The following is a 17,255-nucleotide window of genomic DNA, read 5'->3' as shown; positions in this document are numbered from 1 at the left end:
TAGTGATTGCTTCATTAAAGGGTAAGGATGTCCTAATCAGCTAAAGTATTACTAGAAAGCTGTTGTTTGCCAATATTGTGAGAATATACTGACTTTTTTTTTTTTTGTTCCTAAAGAAGAAAGAGGTACCTCTAAATGCCAGTGACCTAGCCATACTTAAGAATTAATCATCTCCTCTATGCAAAGTAGGATTATTGTTAAGTGACTATATGATTTCTTACTTTTTTGTCCCTAAATAAATACAAATTTATAAATCAACCAGGTATTATGTTTAAAATACATACAAGTACACTCCTTAAAAATACTAAAAGGTTGCATATATTACCCTCAATTTTATAAGCATCTCAGTAATGGACAGAATCTCTTTCTCAGACCTCTGTCTTTTAATCCCTATTATATTTGAAGCTTCCAGAGTATAATGCTGATAAACATGAAGCTTTAACATGAAATTCTTTACTTTCCTTAGAAAAAACATGACTACATCAATCATTTTTGGAAATTTATAAATAACCGTTTCCATATGTTTATTTTGCTATTCTCTAAAATATAGTTGACTAATCTCACTGAAATGCACAACAGTCGGGGTGTTTAGTTGACAATGCTTTTAAATCACCACATAGGATCATTTAAAAATTAAGCTTAATTGGTTTTATTAAATATTAATGCCAATATTTGGTTTAAAAAAGACTAGATTAGTGAAAGCCCCTGCACACACATATTTATCTCATATACAGTGTGATGACGATATATTCTAATATTCATTTGTATTTTTCCTTCTTTGTCTATACATAGGTAAAACTGATTATTGAACTCCTGTTAATAGGATATTTAAAAGAGAAAACAATTGCATAATTCTTTATCTTTCATCATTCCGATGAATGTGCTCTCATAAACAATAAAACAATAAGTATAACAGTGTAAGTACATTTAAAAAACATCATTCCTTGCAGGCTAAAACTACCATAATTATCTTCATAAAACTAATCACAGGTCAGGTATTCCAGAAAACATTCCTATTCCCTGAGCAATGATTGCTATGCTGTTACATGATTTCAAATAGTTTTAATGAAGAAAGCTATATTCATAATTCTTTAAATCACTACCAAGTGCCTCTTACTATATAATCCTCTTGGAGTCTACCAAATACAAGTCTCTTTTTATATTCCATGTAAATATTTTAAATTACTTTATATTAAAAACCACATTAGGACTAGCATAATAGGGAACATAAGTGGAATGCCAAGTTTTCTTCTGGATGAAATATTGGCAAATTCATGTTTGATCACTAAGATTAGTTGGTTATTTTATTTCTATTAGGAAGGGTCTTTTGTTTTGTTTTTTGTTGTTGTTGTTGTTGTTGTTGTTTCTTTTTTTCTTTTCTCTTACTTTTTTTTTCTTCTTTGGCGTGAAAGTTAATTTGACTGCTGCCCATCAGTGAAGTGAGCAATTCAGTAATTAACTTTTGTGTTTTAAATGTATGAACTTTAATTAGATTTCATTATAAACAAACAAACGTCAACCATAATTATAAGCTCCTTGGTTTACCCACATATTATCCCTTTTCAAACAAACTTGATGTCAGACAAATTAAAATCAAGCAGCCAGCAATTTTGAGTTGAATTTTACATGATCTGCTGGTAACCTGATTACTTTAACTTCAATATCATTACAGGAAAAGTATTTCAGGAAAAATAATTACAAGAATTCCAACAGGAGACAAGCTTAATTGTATTGATTCAAAAGATGCATGTTCAGAGGAACCATGTTGAAGGAATAATGTTATCTCAAATCTACAGTTTCTATTAAAATGAAATTGTCCAGCATGAAAGAAGCAATTTAAGATTAGTGTCTACAGAACTAGAGATACTAAACTAACTAAATAATTATCTGGGCCCAATTATCTTATACTTTAAGTAGCAAAATATCAGTGTGAAGCAACTACAAGGCATGAGGTTTGCAGGTTTATTTACTGACTGGTGTATCTATTAGAACCAAGAACAAGTGGAGCTGTCAGGACATAATGAAGGTAAATGATTAGTTAGCACCAAGGCTGAACTCTTCTTCAATGCAATAAGAGTTAATTAAAGTTTACCACCAAACATCAACCAAAGCAGGATGTTGATCAGGTTTCAGCATTAAGTGCAAACAGACAATGGTTGGCAGCAATTAGTGCAGCTATCAAATGACATGCAATGATAATTATACATTTAAAACAGCTAAAGAGCTAGGGGAAAAAACTAATCAGCCTCTTTGATGACAAATACTCAAAGGGCAGGAAACAGGTATCAGATTATTTCACTTTAACACTGTAAATCAATAGAATTAAACAAGAAAAGGTTGTATGGGTACACTATCTGAAAGAGAACAGTTAACTGGACCCAAAATGAAATAAATCTGTTGTCATTGGTCTATCAAAGATAAGGACTTCTGTAACTAAAGAAAATAAGTTACTTTTCAATTAAAGTTTCGGAATGAGCTCTGGGTAAAGAAAGTTTAGCTTCCAGGTTTTGTGTAAACTCAACAATGTAGCAAGTATTTCACTTAATTATTGTTATTTACATGAAGTATTAACTTCCAGTCTACTGTCAACACTGCTTTACACCTGAATGTTACCTTTGTGTCTTCAAATATTATCTCCCTGAAAAGTTTTTAGATAGAAGATTGAAATTCTTTTAATGAAAACACTTAAAACTTAACAGATATTATTACAGGTGTTCCCTTGATGCCATTCAAACCTGTAACTTCAATCTTGCTGAAATCAGTGGTCCTTCCTATCACATACTCCTTAAAATAGTTTTAATTAAATCAACTCATTCTTTTCCATAGTTTCTGGACTGCAGCCTAGAGCATGTCTCCAGAAATGTGCCCATCCTCATGACCCCACCTCCCCATTTTCCCAACTAATTCTGTTATGCTAAGGATTTGTACACAGTGTTGGCTAATCCCAATATTTCCCTGGAGCTAAATCTAAGCCATGGCCAACTCCCAGCACAAAAATGTCTCTCTCCAAAAGCCCTTTTGCCCCTTCAGCACTCATACACTCATTGGTCTTGACATTTTCACTTCAGCCATGACAAATGAGCTGATGACTCTGATGTGATTGCAGGGGAGGATGGCTTTATCTAAAGATATATCATTAACTCTCATCACCATCTCCTAATATGGCTCTTCTGGGTTCGTGCAATGTGTTGTAAAAATTTGAGGAAAAAAAAATTTTTTTTTCTTGTAAATATATGCACTATACGTAATAAGAAAACACCTCCATCAAAAAGAGCAATGAAGCCTGAGTGAACAAGATTGGGCATGTGGGGGTGGGGGTGGGGTGTAACACTAACATTAACTAAATGTTGCTCTGGGGATTTAAGTAACTCCACTCAACCTCTGCCCCAGTGCACACCAGCCAGCTGACTGTCTCTGAAAGGTCCTCTCCCCTTGTTCCCCTCAACATGGGCGGCTAGAGCAGAGCATAATTTGCAAAGTGACACAAATGAAGTTTCTCAGATAAACATAGCTAATCAATCAGCAAGCCAGCCAATTTCTTTGTTTCTGCCCCAGTGTAGTACCTATTTTGTCTCTGACCCTTAATTTGCTATGTTATTAAGTCTCTCTCGATTTTCTTTAGCGTAGGGACACATTGTCAAAAACAATTTTACTCTGAGATCATTGTACTCTTCAATTAGAAATAAACAATATTTTCTGACTATTATGAAAAGTGAAACTCTTCAAGCTCTTAGAAAAGGAAGCCTTTTCATTTAGCATAAAGATCACAACCTTCAGGTTAAGTCAGAACCCAAGTTCCAGTTGCATAGTTCTTGTTATGTACACTATGGAGTTTACAGAGTAGATCCTTGTTATAACCTCTTCTCTCCATTCATCTGAGGACATACAGCCAATCAGAGTCAACTCTCGCAAAACAGACCGCGAGAAAGGAGGTCAGGCTTTGAGGTAAAGTGCTATTCACTCTTGGACCATGCAAGGAGCTCTTTATTCCTGTTCTTATTGGCATCAGTCCCCCTTCCTAGAGCAAGAACAAAGCCAAGTGCTCGTGTGAGGTTTATGAATAAATCAGAGGTGAGCCACTTTAAGTGCTGCCCATGATTTCCTTGTTGACAGTGAGCACTTAAACAGGCTTCTATGACCAGCAACTTCTGGCAAACCATAATGATTCCTAATCTGCACCCTGCTTCATTTCAAGAACTAAATGACCCACCCCAATTTTTCCTGCAAGTTTTCACCTTCCAGGCAATTTTTGTCTATCTCGAAAAGCTTAGCTTTACAATCCCAGAGCAGAGCACTCAGTCATCATAGGAACTAGAGCATCTTAAAGAGGAAAAGAAAAAAGAAAAACAAAAAACTTCCTTGGCTTGGAAAAATGCCACAAATTTAAAAAAATAATAATAATTAATTTCCTAGCAGAAAAAAAATAATTCTCATGTTAATAGAATAGAATTTTTTAATATATATATATATATACACACCTTACTTGGCTTAGCTTCTCCTGTATTAAAAAATTCTATTCTATTAACATGAGAATTATTTTTACATATATATATATATATATATATATATATATATATATGTAATTCACTAAAGAGAACACATGCATACACATACACAATCTCATCAGCTGCATTCTATACTTATGTGATGCTTCCCAGGAATTAAATGAGCTTCACTTTCCTTATCAGTTAAACAAGGAGATTGGGTTATATCCCTTCTGACTGCAACAATCTGTGGTTCTAATATAAAAACCCATTTAGATTGCACTAAAAGATAGTTTTCTCCTTGGAATTTTCCAAGACAGGCCCAGCTGTTTTTAAAGTTGTATATTTCTTTTCAGAAACAAGATTTCAAGAGAAAAGGCAGATTCCAATAGTATAACAGACTGCCATTTTCTATGTATGTTTTTAATTATTATTCATTCAACAGATATTTATTGAGCACCATGGGGTTGCCAATAATATATTCATCACTGTCAATACAGATGTGGTGCTGCCCTCATGGAGGCTGAAATTTATTTAGATAAACTCTTAAATATCATGAAAAATGCTAAAATAATAATAATTTTTCTTTCAGTGAAAGATTTCCTTATCCTGATCAATATTCAATAAATGCTTAGACTTAACAAAATATGCCTCAAATGAACTATCAAATTCAGGCCCTCTTATAATGATTAGAACATAAATCATGCACACATTTTAATTTTTAAGAAACATTTAAACAAATATTATGAACCAAACTTATATAAATACTAAGAAATAATCAAATACAAAATTGGAAAATTACAATCCAAATATACTTATATTTCCCTTATAAAATTAAAAAATAATTATGTGTATAAATGTATATCTAACATGTATAACAAGGGGAAAATTATTAAGAATAAAAAGAGTTTAAAACCATAACAGAAACAGATTTCAGTTTCTAGATGATCAAAAAATTAGCATTTATATAATTATTAACTCTTATGAATCTTACTATGGTTAAACCTGGGTAGTCCCCTATTGAATAGTGCATTATTATAAAAAATATAAAGGATGCCAGGTGAAGACTCATAATGTGGCCATAAAATTTCCCAAGAAAATTTAAGAGTTCTATAGCAATTACTGGATTTTTAATAGCTGTATTTCTTTCTAGATTGGTATAAATTTTGGTCAATAGGGCATTTTCTAATGGTATCTATATTCCTTTCATGGCATATCAAAGTATCTTAATACCAAGTACATATAAAGGTGTTTCTACAACATTTAATCCAGTTTTGGAAAATCCTCTAATTCAAAGGCTTTTAAGCAGACTAGGTCAACTGTAAGGCTGAAATAAGTATTGTGGTCTCTTCTATTATTGTATTTAATGGACAGTCTGTAATCCTGAGTTCATGTGAATAGACCAAGGTCTAAATTATTTAAAAACTATTTCTGTCCTAATTTGCTTCTTAGAAAAATGAAGACCCAGAAATGCAATAAATATCTAGAAGCCCTTGGAACCCAACCAACTTGTGATGATGGAGTAGCAAATAATGATGTGGGAGGACTACTAAACCTAGATGCCATCTAGGTACCTGTCAATGAAAAAAACAATATGAGAAGAAGGCCTACCTCGATTTCCTATCTGGTAGACATATTCACTGCCTGATTCCTGTCTCTTTCTCTTGGGAGAGAAGGGGCACTGCTACTCAACCCATCTATTTAGGTTTGCTTGATCAAAACCTCATTGGCTGAACATTACATTAAAACCAACTCTGAAAGAAAGAAAGAAAGAGAGAGAGAAAGAAAGGAAAAGAAATGAAGGAAACAAAGGACTATATATCAGGTCCTATTACATTCACTTATTTTAACATTCACAGCACCTTAGTCTTATGTAATTTATTTCAACTTTGAGATATAGGTGGGGAAACTGAGGCTCAGAAAGATTATATAACTGGATAAGATCACCCATTATAGGAATTAAACTCAACTGTTTTATAGTTCTAACACAATTCCTGTTGGTCATTTCATTACCACCCTCTCCCCACTTAAAAAAATGAAGTTAAAGATGATTTACAAATTTCTACAATTTAAGTTAAAATAAATAAACTCATTTGAAAAGAAAAAGGAATCCAAAGTAAACAGAATCAAAGGTATGCCTGGCCTTAACTGTCATTCTTTCTGTACACTGTGCAGGCTTTAAAACATCACAACCTTGTCTTCATTTACTTTCCTTACACAGAACAGAAACTTTGTTCTTGTTCACACCATGTTCATGATTATTAAAAATACATTTTAAGTCACTGAGATCATCAGTAGTTTTATGAATCATAGTTTCTTTTTGTCCATTCAAAGCACCTAATGTAACCCCCTAGTTACCATAAAAATATGTTGAGCAGTCGCAGTGATAAGAGATCATCCAGATGTCACTTGGTTTCTCTCAGTAACAGAGAACTCACTCTCAGAGGAGTCAGCATCACTCATAAACAACCACTGCTCAATTTGCTTTGCTTCTCTTCGTGATTCCATCAGTTTCATATTCATGCAACAAATCCTTTCCCAAACAGTCAATATGCTTGAGTGACCATTGGTACCTGAGTGACAATATTTGAGTTCTCACATTTTCACATCACCCCTACTCTGGTTAGTAAGTCAATTATTACTTCTCCTGAACTCAATATCCCATATTTTAAAATAAGCTGACTCTAAGGCAGTTCTTAGGCTCTAGCATTTTGATAGCTTCTGGTTGTCTTTCCATCCTACCCGCTCTTTTCTGTTGAGATTACATTGGCCAATTCTTAGAAAATGAAAGCAATTTAATCTATGGAGGGAAATTTTCAGATTACCACTATGAAAGTATCTAAGCAGGACAGAGTCACCAATATGCAAAGAAGGTAGATGTGTATGTGTGTGTGTATATGAGAACAGGAGTGTTAGGGAAGCTGAAACAGAGTCGTATCTACTGAACCAAAAGAGATGATCCACTCTTATTCTCAACTCATAGGCTCAGGAAGGCTTAAGAATGAATTGCATCATTACTAAGTTAAGAGAAGTCATATTAGAAAAGTATTGCCAGTTTAATGAAGAAAAATATAAATCTAACAATGATTGGGCTTCTTCAACTTATTCTTCCAAACAGGAAAATTTTAAGATTTTCTAAAAACATGTCTCTTGCAAAGTTTCCTTCTGTTTCTATTTTAGAAGTACAACCAGGTGGCATACACCAGCTCACATGTTCTTATATTTTAACATTGTTACAGCTATGAGTTTCCTTTCTTCTTTACAATGAAGGAAAATAATTTTATGGACAGTTATAAAATGCATATTTTAACCCCAAAGTCAATTTTCCTTGGTTATAATGATTTAGATATGAGGAAATATTTGCTGAATGCTTTCTGTTTTTATAGCTAGAATACAGTGGAACCTATAAATTTTGTTTTTAGAGGTATGTGCTCTGTGTACCATGTAGTAATTATCATCTGAGAACTATTGTATCCCCAGGACAGGCAAACTTTAGAAATGATTTGTCATCTGATATATAATGCTGGTGTATGCACCCCTGCACTGGAAACACCTACTTGGAACTTGCTTGGACCATCCTCAAATTCTTAAAATTTTACTTGTCTTTTTAAAAAATCTCTATAATGTTAAAGTAGCTAATTTATTTGAGATGCTGCTTGTCAAATGACTTTAACGTCAATGCCATTTTTTCAAAGTTGAGTGTGCACATACAAAAACACCTCAAAGTGGCAAATATTTTATTTCACTGAGAAATCTTTAAAAGAGTAGGAGAGGAGAGAGCAGCCATTCCTGAGCTGAGGATTATACGACAAATGGGAAACCATATCAAACTTTCAAGGAAACTTGTGAAGCTTAGAAACCAGGGAATTAGCAGAATATCAACTCCAGCCAGATCACAAGGGGGCACAATCCTTATGCAAGAAAATAATGCCACTGAGCCCTCATTAAAAGCCCATTTTGTCCTTAGCCATCAAAGACTGCGAGTGCACTGAGGTCTTGGTTATATCGTCAGGGATAACTAAAACAAGTGCCAAGAGAAATTGTGCACTTTTAGTTCTCACATGTGTCCATCTGTTCACATATAAACATATATTCTGCTTTCTGTCTGATTACTAAAATCTTGATATCGGAATACCCTGGGCTTTTGCCCATTTCCTAAGAATGCAGACATCACATAAGCGACTATTAGCCCATGTGTGATCCACTTCCATGGTGGCTGGAAAACTGCCAGTTACAACACATGGTGCTTGGTTAACAATGTCTTAAAATATAAATGAATTTATTTTTTAAATTAACACATTCTTCTTATGGAAACACCTTAATAAGACCTTATTCATGTAAAAGAATAGCCTCCATGTGGTTTTTTTTTGTTCTTTTAAGACTTTTTTTCAAGCATATCATAAAGTAAACCATAAAAGTTTCTGAAACAATCCAGAATTTCTTGACAAATTTTAAAAAGAACTCCAGTAAAGAATTTTGGTGACTATATAACAAAGATCAAACAGTTTTTCCTTTACAATATGCTATACTCGGGAGGCAACCCTTACATTTTAATTTACGTGAAAAACACTTCTGATTTCCCAAGTTTCCATATAGCCATATATAACAGTACCTGAGCATCTGAACCACCAAAGTGATGAGGCAGATGGAAGTTCTACAACCTGAGGACAAACCAGTTGGGTTAATAACTGGAGAAATCCCTCAGCCCTGCTCTGGGCAGCCTTCAATGGATCATGTTGTGGTGACCTCAAACCGGAAAGAGCCTGTTTAAAATGTATACATAAAAATAATTATCTACACTGCAATGATTTACATATATACAAAGGAACTGATTCCCACCTTTGAAAGTGTCTTAACACTTTTGGCATTTTAACTGCCCTAATTATGGTTGTAGAAACATCATTAAGAGCCCTGATCACATTGTCAACTGATAACCAGTTACAGCCCTAACTAGTGACAAGGGAAAACTGTACAGCAAATGTTTCCAAGAGTGAACACACAGTACTTAGAGCTTTGAAAAAATACTTCCTAAAGACAAAATATACACTACATCGACAAAGCAACATGATGAATGTATTCAGAAGTTTATGAATCCAATCCTAAGAAAATAACTCTATCCTCTTTTGCTATTCCCTCCCAGGCACAAAAGCTGATAGACCACTTAAAACAATCAACATTGCCAAAATTCAGAGTATACAACTCTTTCCACATGAAGTGTTCCCCCACTTACATTGGATGGAGAAAAAATAAAGCACACTATATGTTCCACTGTCAAATGAATTAAATATTCATGCCATACTACTGGCCTCTTCTAAAATAACTGTTTTTTGCCAGCAAAGCGCTGGGAATTCTTGATACTCAATAGTCAATATTTGGCTAGCCTGGCATGTTTCTGAAAACTCTTCTACATACAAATGTCTGTTGATCATTCTCTAGCTGCACTATTGTCATACATATTACTTCCCAATGATGATGGAAACTCAGGGCATCTCATAAAGTTGCTGAAATCTGAGCCACTGCTTGTTTTCTCAAGTCTTGGACAAACATAACTTTAGAGAGAGCACAGCAGAGACATAAGAAAGAGACGCCTGCATTTTCATCTTCCTTTCATCTTAGTCATTCAGTCAGCCATTCAGGACCCTATTCAACAGAGCTTTTCATTATGCAAAAAAATGCTAATCCTTTTCCGATGCTTTCACACTTGTATAAACCCCCATTCCTTCAACTGAAAAGCAATTATATCAGTTTACCTTTCTGTCAAAAACAGGATTAATATTCCAATAACAGAATATCCTTTCTTTTCCTATCTTTTTGCTTTAGGAAACTAGAGATTATTAGTAGAGGCATTCTTAGAACAAGAATCCATTATTTTAAATATGATTATGTTAACCAATAGGTGGAAAGGGGAGAAGAAGAAGATGAAGAAGAATAAAAGTCCTTCAGTTGCTGCAGAAACTCTTTTCTGTGACAGAACTGACCTTCCCTTTATAGATGCCCAAAGAGAATGAGACTCACTCTGGTCTATTAATCAGAAACAAATTATGAAAGAATGTAGCTGGACTGGTTGACACTATCCCGTCTTGGGAGACTCAGTAACAGCCTAGTAACAATGTCCTCTTCATGGGTAATGAACAGCCATGACAAATGGGGCAGAGAAACTATTTATTTGCATATGCAAATTCCCACACAAGGGAAACATGTACAAACAAGTGTCATTGTAAGGTGGATTAGGCAAACAACGCTTTCTTTTTAGGACATTCTGCAGCCCAGAACATTAGTCAGCACAATTAAACCAGTCTCCATGGAGACTAATGAAATTTCACCATGGTATGAGTTAAATTAGATAGCTAGTTATGTGTTTCCACAATCCAACTTGAAATCCATTATTGTTTCAGAACAATACAGCAATTGTGCCTAGCTGATCTTTGCCAGCTCAACAAGCTCCTAAGTTGACAATTTGCATATGTTAATATAATTAAGCACTAATTACATGAAACTTGTACATATTCACATGCACTTTCCCTGGGTGCTTCTCAGTTTGAACCTTGGCCAAGTCTTTAACCCTTAGAATGGTCTTACATGGGGGGAAAAAAGACAACCCTCTGCCTGTGGGTACAGCCTGTAGGCAGACACAGAAAGGCTCTTCATTTATAAACACAAAGCTTAACCTGGCTTCTCATATTTCTAGCAACAATGACAGAAAATATTTTGTGAGTGTACTAGAGACCAGGGATAAGGAAAATGAAGAGGGGGGATGGATTAGTCTTTAAAGGCTCAGAACAAGTATCTTCTCAAAGGAAGGCAATCACATTCATTTCAAGAAAATGTGAAGAATTTGTTCTCATTGACATTGTCGAACCTTGGGAAATGAAAATGGTTTGACAACAGAAAAATAGCAAGTAGAAAAGGGAAAAGGAGTCAGCAGCACCTAATGAGCTTTACATAAATATATGCAGAGGCAATTAAGCAATGTTAATTACTATGACAGCAGTTAATTGAATATAATTAGATATTTTAAGCCACTGAATAAAGCATAGTTAAGATTAATTTTATTGAGATTAATTGTAAATAAGGATAGATTAACTCTGTGTTTTGACAGGCATAAAAAGTAGTTCTGCAAATTAAGCAGGAGCATGGCCACCAGTCCAAAAATCATATATTATTTTAATGTCACACCTCAGAATCATCTCCTCAATAAACATGACTTTTCAAACCCAAACAGACAGGAATCTTGAAGAAAAACAAACAGCTTGCAGAGATTAAAGAGCCTTTTGTCCTTTTTCATGTGCATTTCTTTTAACAGACTAAATTAAGCGAGTCTGGTGTACGTTTTTTAGGAAGGAACATTTCACACTGAATGGAAAAAATGTTCTATCACATATGAAATTCGTGCAGCTGTGCGGAACTTGGTCCAGATGGTTTAAGACTATAAAACACGACCAAATGATAGACGGTAGGCCTTCCCAAGATTATGTGATAAAGTCACAATCTTTTATTTTGAGTCCCCCCCTTATTTCTGCTTTGTATTATTTCCAATCAAATCACATACTTTCTTTTATAATTGTGTTTCTCCTAGAGCGTAAAAAGAAGCATTGTCCCTACTAAGTGCTAGAAACTAAATGTAAAAAAGAGAATTGAAGAAGGCCTCATTTAACAGATATCAGCCAAGTCACTCAGCCACAAAATGCAATGATGGCTATGACAACAATGTATGCAAATGACACCACTTGATTATTACTCTCACAAACAATGGTTTCTAAAAATACTCCTTAGGAATATGTTGCCAAATGAAAATCCCCCACCAATACTTTCACACCAAGCTAATTCATGCATACTCTATAAGAAAATTAACACAGTCCTCAAGAATGCTGAACAAATCACTAATAAGAATGGAGCTTCAATTGATTTTGAAATAAATCAATAGGTGATTAACATAATATTTTTAAAGCAGCAGAATATATATATATATTACATAAACATATATATTATATTTTCAATACCTTTTAGCTCTTAATCGAACAAGGGCTTTACACTATTGAGCCTGGCTCTACACTGCCTCACAACTTCTTTAGGATGCCTTTAGTCTCTATAACGAAAATCCTAAAATGGTCTGTGAAACAAGACTACGACAAGCCATTCTGCAGTGAAAGATTTTAAATCATCCGGCCTCTTCTAATAGACTTGAGACTTATTGAGGTAGAAACCATAAAAAATGAAGAAGGGAAATTTAATCCCTGAAATATTGATTTGCACATTAATATCATATAGGCAGAGGGCAATTTGGCTTCGTGGAAATGACACATTGTCGACCCTTGGTGAAGTCAGAGCCAATCTAACTGCTGAACATGTCTGAATCTCAAGAGTTATTAAGGGCTTCCCTTCTTGCCTTTATGACTTTTCTTCAGCCTACCAATGCAATCTTAAATGTATTATCTTTAAGAAATAATTGTAAAACCTCAGGGGTTTTCCAGTTAATGGAAGGGAGGCCAAACCACATCAGATTCTGAAATGCAACATTAAACCCTTGCAATCAACAAAACCACCTCAATTCTCATCCATCCAGTGCAGGATCTAATATTGTTATTAGAGATAATCAAATTTCATTGTGTAAATTTAGGCTCATGGTCGGAATGGAAGCAGTAAATTCTGCAATATTAAACAGCAATTTTCTAGCCTCTATGTTTTCCTTTGCTGGTCTGCAGCATCTTCTAAAATAATCCAAGTAGCTCAAAATTAATGAACAGATTGGGGCTCATCTACTAAAAACTGCAAAAGATTACAATAGAACTGAACATGCTTGTCTCATTTTTAACTTTAAGTGGCAACTTTCACTTCATAGACCCACAGCTCACTATCTCTTGTCTAACCCCACAGTTGGTGCTATTGCTTTGACTTACACAGCTGGTTTACCTGACCTTTCTTTGTTCCTTGGGTACATTTCACTTTTCAGATTTATGATATTTCCCCCATATTTCATTGACCCTATCTTCATTGCTATAAAAAATGAAAACACTTGAATATGAGTTAACTATTTTTAATACAAAAGCAGCCAGCTATTAAATAAATACACAGTGATGTTCTCCCCAGTTTATGCCATAAATATTAAAAACATTTAAAATAACTGTATAAACCTTATGATCCCTACACTGAAGCCAGGTGCAAGAGGTTAAAACAGCTGGCTAGCCATCTTTTATTTTTGTGTGCCTTCCTGCTGATTGAAACCTCAAACCTTGAAAACTATCAAATATTCCCTTAAGGATTTTTTTTTTAAAGGATGAGGAAGGAAAAAAGAAAACCTTCATTCTTTTTAATATGCTTCTCAGTGGAGAAGAAAACTCTAAAACACAGTCAAAGAGGTAGTGAAATAATCCCGAATATCTCCTGTTTTATTTAGACCCATCCTTTCCAACAATTTCTATATACAATTGTTTTTATTCTTCAGTTAGAAAAGAGGAAAGAGCAAAAAGAAAAGAAAGAAACAAAAGTCTGAGCTTGCTCTGTCAGTTTTGCCAGTAAATATAAAGTAAAACAAGTGTTGATGGCACCGAGAGTGTTACATACCCGGGCTGTGTTTTTGCATTGCTCTCAATGGAAGCGATCGATGCCCGTGTCACTGTCGCGTCCCAATCGCAGCCAAGTCTCAGCTTTAATCTAAGCAACACCCGAAAAGGCAGCGGCAGCCGCAGCCTCTCCCTCACTGTTCCATCCATCCACCCAACTAAAAATATAATACTACATATGAGCTTTAACCACTCCACGTTTATAGGGATCAAGCCACTGAAAATCCAGGAGAACACAATAAAAAAAAAAAAAAAAACCTCCTGTCTCTTGTCTCTCTCTCTCCTCTCCCTCTCTCTCTTCCTCTCTCCTCTCTCTGTCTCTCCTTTTGCCATCTACATGATCCTTGATTAAACATGGAACAGAGTTAATAAAAAGGGGGGGGGGAGGACTCAAGGAGAGGAAATGCAACTGTCAGAAATCGGGACGGCCAGATTTCCTGGTGAACCTGCCTCTGTCTGAGTCAGTGTCAATCCACCATCTTCAGCCACTGAACTTGTCTTTGGGTTTTTGTTTGGTTTTGATTGGGGGGGGGGGTGTTGTTGTGTGTGTGCTTTTTTTTTTTTTTGGAATGGGGGAGGGGAAAGGCAAGGTGGGGGCGGAGGTGTAGGGGGGAGAAGGGAGAATGTGTGTGTGTGTGTCTGTGAGCGTGTGTTGAGTGTGTGTCCCTGTGTGTGTGTGTGTGTAGGGGTCGGGGTGGGGGGGTCCGTGTTTGCGATCTGAACCTTTGGTACCTACAAGGAGGGTGTCTCACGGAACGGTAGCTAAAACCTCACCAGAACCGCGCGGAAGTGAGGAGTCGCGGCCAAAGGCGCTCGCTGGAGCCTTCTTTCTGGGCCGGACCCCAACCCAAGCGGCCGAACGGAGCCCCCCGCCCGGATCGCAGGTAACAAAAGAAATACAAACCAGTACACCGTCTTCTGGGGGAAGGGGGACAGGATGGGAAACCTTCTGTAACTTGGTCATCGGCAGAGAAACTTTATACAATTCCATGAGAAATTTTATTATTTTTTTTCCGACAGAGAAAAAAAGCAGAAAGAATAGGGTGGGGGTGTAGAAGTAGAAAAAGGCGAGACTCGGCGCATTCCAGCCCCTCTTCTTTTAGCTGCTCCGGCCGGAAGGCGCGCTTGATGCCGGCAGAAGCGAAGGAGGTGAAGTTCATTTGTAGACATGGAACCCTTTGGGCGGGGGGGGGGGGGGGGGGGCGGGGGAGCCCAGGGAATGAATCAGTTCTCACAGCCCCTTAATACACACACACACACACACACACACACTCACACTCTCTCTCTCTCTCTCTCTCTCTCTCTCTCTCTCTCTCTCTCTCTCTCGCACATGCACCCCTTTCCCTTTGCCAAAAAAAGAAAGGAAAAGATTCTTAATTCCAAACCGCGAGCGTCTACCCTTTGGTCTAACGCACACCCAGCGACGAACTCGCCCTTAGCGAGCTGCCGCAGCCTGCCGGGCCCCCAGCCCCGAGGCCGGGCGATCCCGCCTCCTAACGGACCTGCCTTCCGTTTGCAGGCGTCCGCACAGCCTAGAGCAACCCTCCCCGGAGCCCGCCGCCTTCTGCTCCAGCGGGCGGGTGTCTACCTGCAGCCTCTGCCCTAGCCCTAGCGCCTACCCCAGCTTCTTGGAACCCTCTGCCCAGAGCAGACGAATCCCAGGGCCTCCGTCAGCCCCGAGCATTAAGCGCCTTTCGGGCGACTTGAGAAGAGGGGGGGTGGGCGGGTAAAAGAAGGAAGAAAAAAAAAAAGAGGCTGAATAAGGAACGGGAAAGGGTAAATTAGAGAGAGAGGGGGGAAAGAGAGGCTTCAATCCCCACCAACCAAAATCCAAACTTTCGGAGGATGGGAGTAGAGGAAGAGTCATTCCGATTGAGGTGAAGGGGCGTGGGGCAAGCGGGGATCCCGGGCAGTACCCGCGCGGTTGTGGAGCTGACAGCTTCCCCAAGCCACCAGAATACCCCAAGCTCACGGTGAAGGCAGAACGCGAAAAGACAGGAAAAAGGACAGAAAACCGCTTGGCCAAACGTGGATAATCTGCCACTTAATCCAAAAGTTAAATCCCGAAAAATCACCCCCCCCCAAAAAAAAAGTGGAAAATCAGGTCCCTTAGTGCCCTTTCCCTCCCTCGGCAGAGAAAATCCTTGAGCCAAATAAAGGGGGAAAAGAGATAGAAAAGGGGGGCAGAGCGGAAGAGATGGTCGGGATGAGGGGATGTGTGCGAGAGCGAGCAAGAGCAAGCGAGCTAGGGGCAGAGAGGGAGAGAGGCGGAGAGGGAGAGGGAGCGAGAGGGAGCGAAATATCAAAGATTGTGCAAGATCAGGCTGGAAAGATAATCGATACTCGACCTAAATTTAACACAAACTACTCAATAAAAGTTAAAGAAAAAACTTACTTTCCATTTCCCCTGCAGTTCCTACTCGATCTTCGCCTCTTTTTTGTTTTGCTTTTATTTTACTTACAGCTGATCACATCCAAGTAAAACGAGAGGGTTCATTAAAAAAAAAATAAAAAAAATAAAAAAATAATCCTCGAACTTTATTGGGTGAAAATAAAAACGCTGGAGCAGAAAGTGGGGGGCATGGAGCGGTCCTCGGGGGTCCGGGAGGAGTTAAAGCATGTGCCGACCGCGGTCTCGCTGTTTGGTTGTGAAGGGGTTGGGAAAAGGAGGAAAGGAAATGAAAATCCGATATGTCTTTATTCTGCTAATTATTATCGTTTTAGCCCTGTTTAAAAAAATGGCTGATTAAGTTGAGTGCGCATGTCTTTGTGTGTCTATTCCCGATATGCACTCTGGGAATGAGAGAGGAGAGCGAGGGAGAGGGAGAGGGAGAGGGGGGAGAGAGAGGTGTAATTAGTGAGGTGATCAACATTCCCCAGACTGCAAATGACGCGCAGCCGGGACTCAGAGCAGCCCCGGAGCCTCGCGACTTCCAAGGCTCGGAGCGCTGCGGCTGGAGCCCGGGACAAGGCGATCGTGGAAAGGGCAAGGGATGGGGACCTCCGGGGCTCGCACCCCACGCGCCCCTACGCGCAACTCCCAAACTTCATTACACACACACACACACACCACCACCACCACCACCACCACCACCACCTCACCAAGGAGAGGAATATAAAACAAATACTGCCTAAGCAATACCCTTTAACCATTTGAGATTTTTTTTTTTAATTTTAATGAGGCAAAGTAATTACTATCCGACCACAGATT

General features: G+C 37.6%; 1 protein-coding gene and 1 long non-coding RNA gene across 2 annotated transcripts in view; one reads left to right on the top strand and one right to left on the bottom strand.

The window, feature by feature from the left end:
- Zfhx4 (zinc finger homeobox 4) overlaps positions 1–16,508 on the bottom strand; it is a 179,509-nt gene extending 163,001 nt beyond the window's left edge. The window contains exon 1 of the mRNA XM_076835975.1: positions 16,440–16,508. The gene's annotated coding sequence lies outside the window, so the exon portion shown is untranslated. The remainder of the gene's footprint in view (positions 1–16,439) is intronic.
- On the top strand, positions 14,767–15,638 carry LOC143381886 (uncharacterized). The gene is made up of 3 exons (XR_013088907.1): positions 14,767–14,928; positions 15,065–15,193; positions 15,564–15,638. It is a non-coding gene; the product is annotated as an uncharacterized LOC143381886 (long non-coding RNA).
- Positions 16,509–17,255: the final 747 nt, after the last annotated feature.

The sequence above is a fragment of the Callospermophilus lateralis genome, chromosome 16 (assembly GCF_048772815.1).
Source record: "Callospermophilus lateralis isolate mCalLat2 chromosome 16, mCalLat2.hap1, whole genome shotgun sequence".
Classification (NCBI taxonomy): Eukaryota; Metazoa; Chordata; class Mammalia; order Rodentia; family Sciuridae; genus Callospermophilus; species Callospermophilus lateralis.
The sequence above is the reverse complement of the archived record's forward strand: the minus strand, read 5'-3'. Positions and strand labels throughout refer to the sequence as shown.